We start from the raw sequence: 9,160 nt of genomic DNA, 5'->3' as shown, positions 1-9,160 counted from the left end.
GGACAGCAGCCCCAGGGGACAGCAGCGGACAGGACAGGGGACAGGACAGGGGACAGGCAGGGGACAGCAGGCCCAGGGGACAGGGCAGGGGACAGGACAGGGGACAGGACAGGGGACAGGCAGGGGACAGCAGCCCCAGGGGACAGGCAGGGGACAGCAGCCCCAGGGGACAGGACAGGGGACAGGCAGGGGACAGCAGCCCCAGGGGACAGGCAGGGGACAGCAGCCCCAGGGGACAGGCAGCGGACAGGACAGGGGACAGGACAGGGGACAGGCAGGGGACAGCAGGCCCAGGGGACAGGGCAGGGGACAGGACAGAGGGACAGGACAGCAGCCCCAGGGGACAGGCAGGGGCCGGTCCCGGCCGCGCTGGCGGCAGCGGGTGAACACGAACACTCCTCTGGGGCACAGGCGGACTTTGGCCCGGCCGCAGCGCCCGAGCCGCTCCCGCTCCAGACAAGCCCGGCTGGGGCGGGGAAACGCCGAGCGCCGGGAGCCGCCCGGGGGTCACCGCGGGGGACAAACCCCACCGGGGCAGCGATGGCACCGCTGTCACCGGGCCGAGCCCGCCGGGAGGGGCCGGAGCCAGAGGGGGAACTGGGGCAGGGAACGGGGCTGGTCCGGTCTGTGCTGGGCCGGGGTGCGGTGACAGCGGGGCCGGGCTGGGCCGTGCCGGGGTCACCACAGGGGACAGGCCCTGCCGGGGTCACCACAGGGGACAGGCCGGGCCTGGCCGGGGTCACAGAGGGGACAGGCCTGGCCGGGGTCACCACAGGGGACAGGCCCGTGCCGGGGTCACCACAGGGGACAGGCCCTGCCGGGGTCACCACAGGGGACAGGCCGGGCCTGGCCGGGGTCACAGAGGGGACAGGCCGTGCCGGGGTCACCACAGGGGACAGGCCCGTGCCGGGGTCACCACAGGGGACAGGCCGTGCCGGGGTCACAGAGGGGACAGGCCGTGCCGGGGTCACCACAGGGGACAGCCCGTGCCGGGGTCACCACAGGGGACAGGCCGTGCCGGGGTCACCACAGGGGACAGCCGTGCCGGGGTCACCACAGGGGACAGGCCGTGCCGGGGTCACCGCAGGGGACAGGCCTGGCCGGGGTCACAGAGGGGACAGGCCGTGCCGGGGTCACAGAGGGGACAGGCCTGGCCGGGGTCACCACAGGGGACAGGCCCTGCCGGGGTCACAGAGGGGACAGGCCTGGCCGGGGTCACCGCAGGGGACAGGTCCTGCCGGGGTCACCGCAGGGGACAGGCCCGTGCCGGGGTCACCACAGGGGACAGGCCGTGCCGGGGTCACCACAGGGGACAGGCCTGGCCGGGGTCACAGAGGGGACAGGCCGTGCCGGGGTCACAGAGGGGACAGGCCGTGCCGGGGTCACCACAGGGGACAGCCCGTGCCGGGGTCACAGAGGGGACAGCCCGTGCTGGGGTCACCGCAGGGGACAGGCCCGTGCCGGGGTCACCGCAGGGGACAGGCCGTGCCGGGGTCACAGAGGGGACAGCCCGTGCCGGGGTCACCACAGGGGACAGGCCTGGCCGGGGTCACAGAGGGGACAGGCCGTGCCGGGGTCACCGCAGGGGACAGGCCCGTGCCGGGGTCACCGCAGGGGACAGGCCTGGCCGGGGTCACCGCAGGGGACAGGCCTGGCCGGGGTCACCACAGGGGACAGGCCTGGCCGGGGTCACAGAGGGGACAGGCCCTGCCGGGGTCACCACAGGGGACAGGCCGTGCCGGGGTCACCACAGGGGACAGGCCCTGCCGGGGTCACCACAGGGGACAGGCCGTGCCGGGGTCACAGAGGGGACAGGCCTGGCCGGGGTCACCGCAGGGGACAGGCCGTGCCGGGGTCACCGCAGGGGACAGGCCCGTGCCGGGGTCACCGCAGGGGACAGGCCGTGCCAGGCTCCCCTGGGGACACGCAGGGCTCCTCGCCCCCCTGGCCTGGAAAAGGCACCGGGAGCCTCAATCCGCCGGGACGGAGCGGGGCTGGAGCGCTCGGGGCGGGCGGGCTGCAAAATCCTCTGCAGACAGCCCCAAAACACCCGGGAACCAGTAAAAACCAGGATAAAAATCAGTAAAAACCAGGATAAAAATCAATAAAAAACTAGGATTTATTTTATTTTATTTTATTTTATATTTTATATTTTATTTTATTTTATTATTTTTTAATTTTTAATTTTATATTTTATTTTATTTCATTTCATTTCATTTTACTTTATTTCATTTCATTTCATGATAAATTATAACATGAGAATAACGGGAGTGATAATGGGAAAAAGAACCAGAAGGATGCAATTATCGATAAGGACAATAATAATAATAATAATAATTTTTCTTCTCCCATCCCAGCAATAAACTGGATTGCAGAGCTCTCCAGGTCCCGGGGAGCTCAGTGCGGTTCCCAGCCCTGCCCAGAGCCGCCGCCAGGCCCGTCTCCGGCAGAATCCCCCGTGGCCGCCCCACACCCCCCTCTCCTTTAAAACCTCCGTGAAAAGAACCAGGAGCGCCAAATTCCAGGCGGAGCATCACAAAGGCGGCTGACGTCAGGGGGCCGAGGGCTCCGGGCCAGGAGAAGGGGAGCTGTGTTGGGGAAAATGACAATTTCTGTCTCGGAAAGGCGGCCCTGAAAGGAGCCCTTCTGCAAGAGCCGCCGCCGAACAAGAAAAGCCTTTGAACGGCTCGGCCGGCGGCCAGCCCGCCGAAAAAAATATAAAAAATTCCATGGACACGGGTTTCTCCTGGCTCGGGACACGGCCCGGCACGGGGGATCCCGCCGGGCTGGAGTCGGGCCCCGCTCCGCCGGGATGGGGCTGGAGCCGGGTAAAGGTGCCCGACAGCAATGTTTGAATGAAAGGAGAGAAAATCCCCGTTTTCCCACAGGCTCCTTCAGCCGGGGGCTCTGGGAAGGTCCGTCCTGCTCCCACAGGCTCCGGAGGCGCCCGGGAACGACAATTTCCTATAGAAATCCCATTTCTGCTGGTCCCGATGTCCCCGGGTGGGGTGTGGGGTGATGCTCACCCCATCCCTGCTCCAGCAATCCCCAAATGCCCCAAACTGGGAGAACCCCAAACCTGCATTCTCCTGTGCTTGGATCCCTTGATCCCGAGAGGATGAGATGGGATGGGGAGGGGGATGGGGAGGGGGATGGGGATGGGGATGGGGATGGGATGGGATGGGATGAGGATGGGATGGGGATGGGATGGGGATGGGGATGGGATGGGGATGGGATGAGGATGGGGATGGGATGGGATGGGATGAGGATGGGATGGGGATGGGATGGGGATGGGATGAGGATGGGATGGGATGGGGATGGGGATGGGATGGGGATGGGATGAGGATGGGGATGGGATGGGGATGAGGATGGGGATGGGATGGGATGGGGATGGGGATGGGGATGGGGATGGGGATGGGGATGGGGATGGGGATGGGGATGGGGATGGGGATGAGGATGGGGATGGGATGGGATGGGATGGGGATGGGGATGGGGATGGGGATGGGGATGGGGATGGGGATGGGGATGGGGATGGGGATGGGATGGGGATGGGGATGGGGATGAGGATGGGGATGGGGATGGGGATGGGGATGGGGATGGGGATGGGATGGGGATGGGGATGGGATGGGGATGGGGATGGGGATGGGATGGGGATGGGGAGGGGGATGGGGATGGGATGGGGAGGGGGATGGGGATGGGATGGGGATGGGATGGGATAGGATGGGATGGGGATGGGGATGGGATGGGGATGGGGAGGGGGATGGGGATGGGATGGGATGGGGAGGGGGATGGGGATGGGATGGGGGAGGGGGGATGGGGATGGGATGGGGATGGGGATGGGGATGGGGATGAGGATGGGGATGGGGATGGGATGGGGATGGGATGGGGATGGGATGGGGATGGGATGGGGATGGGATGGGGATGGGGATGGGGATGGGGATGGGGATGAGGATGAGGGTGGAGATGGGATGGGGATGGGATGGGGATGGGGATGGGGATGGGGATGAGGATGAGGGTGGAGATGGGATGGGGATGGGGATGGGGATGAGGATGAGGGTGGGGATGGGATGGGGATGGGATGGGGATGGGGATAGGATGGGGATGGGGATGGGGATGGGGATGGGGATGAGAGGAATTAACTTCAGTTGTGCCAGGGGAGGTTCAGGTTGGATGTTGGGGAGGTTCCTCCACGGGAAGGGCTCTCCAGCCCCATTCCTGGTGGGATTTAACGGTGGATGTGGCACTTGGGGACACGGCCAGTGGTGGCCTTGGCACTGCTGGGGACTCGGTCACCTCGGAGGGCTTTCCCAGCCTTAGTGACTCCATGACCCCAATGATTCCATGACCCCAAACAATTCCATGACCCCAAATGATTCCGTGATCCCGAACAATTCCATGACCCTCAAAAGATTCCATGACCCCCAGACAATTCCATGAACCTGAACAATTCCATGACCCCAAACGATTCCATGACCCCAAACGGTTCCAGGACCCCGAGCGATTCCAGAATCACCATCCCCCGATCCCGGCTGATTCCCCGGGCCTGGAGAACCCATTTTTTTGGGGTGTCAGCTCCAGCCGGGGGGATGGTGCCATCTCCTGGCACTCCCCGGGCCTCCCCCGCGGCCCTGGAGGATGCTCAGCCCCGGGAAAGGGAAACTGAGGCACGGAGCGAGGGGAACACCCCGGGGGACCCTCCTGGAGCCCGAATCCCTGGAATTCCGTGAAAACCCCTGCGGGATCTCTGGGCAGGCTCAGGGAGGGAGGTTCAGGCTCTGAGGGGTCAGTCCTGCCTCAGTTAAATCCCAAAATAAACTTTTTTTTGGATCTCTGCTCGGGAAAAAACCCTCGTTCCCGTTTCCATGGCTGAGCTGGGAAAAAAATATGGAAAAAAAAATAAATCACTTTGGAGTCCAGGCTGGAATCGAGCGGCGTTTCCAGGGAAGGGAAAATCCGGCCCTGGGAGTTCCTGCTTCTCCTGCTGGAAAAAAAAGAGAAAAAAATTTAAAATCTGCTCTCCAGGGAGAGTCTCCTCTCCCGAATTCCCGCTGCAGCGCTCCCAAAATGCACATTTTTGTGCGGGAATGTTGTGACGTTTCCCAGCCAGGGAGGATCTGCTGAATTCAAATAATTTTTGGTCCCTTTTCCCCAGAAACTCAGAATGTGTGGAAAGAGAATAATCACAGCCCAGAGCCCGGCCAGAAATCCCTGATTTAACACCCTCCTAAAACCGATAAATTCCCAGGAATTCCAGCGGGCTGGAGGCAGGACAGACCCCAGGGAGCGCTGGTGGGAATCGCTTCCAGACATGAATAATTAAAAAAAAGATTTATTATTTTATTTTATTTTATTTTATTTTATTTTATTTTATTTTATTTTATTTTATTTTATTTTTTTATTTTACTTTATTTTATATTTTATTTTATTTTACTTTATTTTATCTTTTATTTTATTTTATTTTATTTTTAATCCTTAACTCCCTTTCAAGTCCAGAGTTCTGGCCTGGATCCATCAGGCTGGAGCGTTTCCTATTTCCATCCAAGTGGGGAAATTCCCTGCCTGTGGAGGAATTTCTCCCTCTGGGTCAGAGCCTGGAGCCCCGAGGCCACCGAGAATTCCCTTTCCCATCCCCACAATTCCCAACATTCCCATAACGCTGCCCTGGCGCCTTCTGCCGTGGGATTCCAGCTACAAAATGGGGATTTTTTGGGCAGAAATGGGTCAGACAATCCCAGTTTTTCCATGGGGAAAAAGGGAAATACAGACTCCACCCACAGGCAGGTTTTGGGGATAAATGGGAAATTCTCCCTTCAGCCAGTGCAGTTCCTCCCCGGAATGTTCCCGTGGTGGATTTGAAAGGATTCGCTCCCAGCTCACCCAAATTCCCAGAAAACAACCCCAGATTTTCCCATTTATCCCTTCCTGACACTCCTGCTCCTCTCCCCAGGCCCAGGGCCCAGTTCTGACCATCCCAAATCCCTGATGGTCCCAAAGGATCAGGATGGGATCGACTCCCATTTGGGTTCATGTTTTAGATTTAAAAAAACCCCACATAAATATATATATATATATATATATATATGTATATATATATATAATTTTAATACTTTCCTTTCCTATTTTATTTTATTATTTTAATTTTATTTTATTTTATTTTATTTATTTTATTTTATTTTATTTTATTTTATTTTATTTTATTTTATTTTATTTTATTTTAAACTGGCTTGTCCCAGTTTGAGCCATTGTGACCCACAGGGATAATCCTGGAGCTGAGGGAAGCCCTGGAGCCCCAGGAACGCTTTGGAGCCTCAGGAATTCTCAGATGCAAATCCCAAAACACGTCACATTTTAGGGATCAAATCCCAAAGATCTCTGCAATTTAGGGATCAAATCCCAAAGCACTTCATAATTTAGGGATCCAATCCCAAAGCTCTCCACAATTTAGGGATCAAATCCCAAAACCCTTCTCATTTTAGGGATCAAATCCTAAAGCTCTCTGCAATTCAGAGATCCAATCCCAAAGACCTCCATAATTTAGGGATCAAATACCAAAACACTTCATAATTTAGGGACTCAATCCCAAAGCATTTCACATTTTAGGGATCAAATCCCAAGTTTTGTGCGTTTTACTCTTTTTTCCCCACTCCTGGATCCTGGCCAAGCCCTTGTAGAGCCACCGTTGTCACCCGGGGCCCGTTCACAGCCCCAGGATGGGACAGAACCTTCCTCCTTCCCAAAGGAGCCGGAATTTCCTTGGAATCAACGACTCCAGAGGGCTTTTCCAACCCAAATAATTCCATAATCCCACCTTAGTTTGCTCTACAACAACCTGAACCTCAGGCACAGCAGGTAAATTCCTGGATTTTCAGTTTTCTCTTGAATTTCTGCATTTGAGGGCACTGGCAGGACACTGATACAGCTCTGCCTCAGAGTTGGGGTCACTGCGGGGGCTGAGGGTCCTCAGGGAGAGCCTGGAGGGGCTGGAAACACAAATCCCAAATTCCTGGGAAAATAAAACATTCATCAAGAGACCCCAGTGACAAATGGGATGGGATGGGAAGGGAAGGGAAGGGAAGGGAAGGGAAGGCAAGGCAAGGCAAGGCAAGGCAAGGCAAGGCAAGGCAAGGCAAGGCAAGGCAAGGAAAGGAAAGGAAAGGAAAGGAAAGGAAAGGAAAGGAAAGGAAAGGAAAGGAAAGGAAAGGAAAGGAAAGGAAAGGAAAGGAAAGGAAAGGAGTTCACAGGAGCTGCAGGAGAACCCTGAGCTCTTCCCCGGGTGCAGCAGGGACAGGGATGGAGAATCCCACAGGATCACAAAAAGTCACAGCAGAGGGAGCAGATGGATCCACACAGTCCATGGAATCCCAGAGTCCTGGAATGGTTTGAGTCGGGAGGGACTTTAAATCCCATCCCACCCCTGCCATGGCAGGGACACCTCCCACTGTCCCAGGTGCTCCAGCCTGGCCTTGGGCACTGCCAGGGATCCAGGGGCAGCCACAGCAAATCTGGGAATTCCATCCCAGCCCCTCCCCACCCTCCCAGCCAGGAATTCCTTCCCCAAATCCCCTCCATCCCTCCCCTCTGCAGCCCAGGACGGGGAGTGGATTTGGAGCAATCCCGAGCTCTCCTTGCCCTTCGTTCTCATCCAAACTCCCCAAAACTCGTTTTTCCCATGTTTTTTGCGGGCACTAGAGGGCTGCAGAGACCGGCCTTTGCAGCTCCTGGAGGAAAAACGGGAACGGCGGGGGCGGGAATGGGGCTGGATTTCCACCTCCAGAATGAGGATTTGGGATTTTGGGGCTGCAGGAATTGGGGGGGGAGGGACGGGAGGGTCGGAAATCCCAAACCAGCTCAGTTTGTCCCCAATCCCTGCCCGGAGCAGGGTCCTGGTGGGGTCTGAGCATCACCCAGGACAAGGAGACCCCAATCCCTCTGGGAAACTCATCCCGGGCTTGATCTTTGTACATTTAAAGGGGAAACAAGGGGGAAAAAAGGGAGAAAAAGGGGGGAAGGGGGAAAAAGGGGGGGGGGGAAAGAGGGTGAAAGAAGGGGGAGAAAGGGAGGAAAAAAGTGGGAAAAAAAGGGGGAAAAGGGGGGGAAGGGGGAAAGGGAGGGAAAGAGAGAAAAAAAGGAGGGGTAAAAGGGAGGAAAAGGGGGGAAAAGGGAGGGAAAAAGGGGTGGAAAAAGGGGGGAAAAGGGCAAAAGGGCAAAAAGGCTTTTTTTTTTTTTTTTTTTTTTTTTTTTTTTTTTTTTTTTTTTTTTTTTTTTTTTTTTTTTTTTCACAGAAATGAATCCTGTTTTTTGCACAGACTGCTGTCCTTCCCCCCCCGGGAAGAGTCTGGTTCCCCAGAAGGTTCTGTGGGGTCACTCTTCGGGAATTCCGGCTCCTCCTGAGGTTTCCAGAACCTTCCCCCGGATCCTGGTGGTTGTTTTGGTGCCTGAGGGTCTCCCGAGGTGTTTCCTCCAGCATCACTCCCCTAAAGCCTCTTCCCTCCATCCCACACGTTCCTTGGGATCTCCTTCTTCTTCTTCCCAATGGATTTGGGATTGTGGAATCCCGGAGTGTTTTGGGTCCTCAGTGTCACCCCTGCCATGGCAGGGACCCTCCCACTGTCCCAGGTCCCCAAACTCCTCCAGCCCGGCCTGGGGCAGCTCCAGGAGCACCCACACCTGCCCTGGGCAGCCTCCTCTTGTCCTCAGCAAAAATAAAGCTGAATTTTAATCTGAATCCTGAGTGAATTTGATCCTCAGGACCCAGCAGGGGATGCAGGGAGGGGTGAGATGGTTTTGGACACTTCTGGTAGGTCCTAAAGCCTAAAAACCTAAAACCTCCTCCTAAAACATTAAACCTTCTCCTACAACCTAAAAACCTAAAAGCCTAAAACCTCCTCCTAAAACATAAAACCTCCTCCTAAATCCTAAAATCTCCTAAAACCTAAAACTTCCTCTTAAATCGTAAAACCTCTTCCTAAAAATCTAAAACCTCCTCCTAAAACCTAAACCCTAAAAACCTAAAAGCCTAAAACCTCCTCCTAAAATCTCCCCCTAAAACCTCAAACCTCCTCCTAAAACCTAAACCCTCCTCCTAAAACCACCCAAACTCCACCTCAGCATCTCCAGCCCCTTCCCTCCTTGGATAAATTCACTTTATCCAGTTTTAATT

This window comes from Zosterops lateralis (assembly GCF_965231275.1).
Source record: "Zosterops lateralis genome assembly, chromosome: 30".
NCBI classification, from domain to species: Eukaryota; Metazoa; Chordata; class Aves; order Passeriformes; family Zosteropidae; genus Zosterops; species Zosterops lateralis.
The sequence above is the reverse complement of the archived record's forward strand: the minus strand, read 5'-3'. Positions refer to the sequence as shown.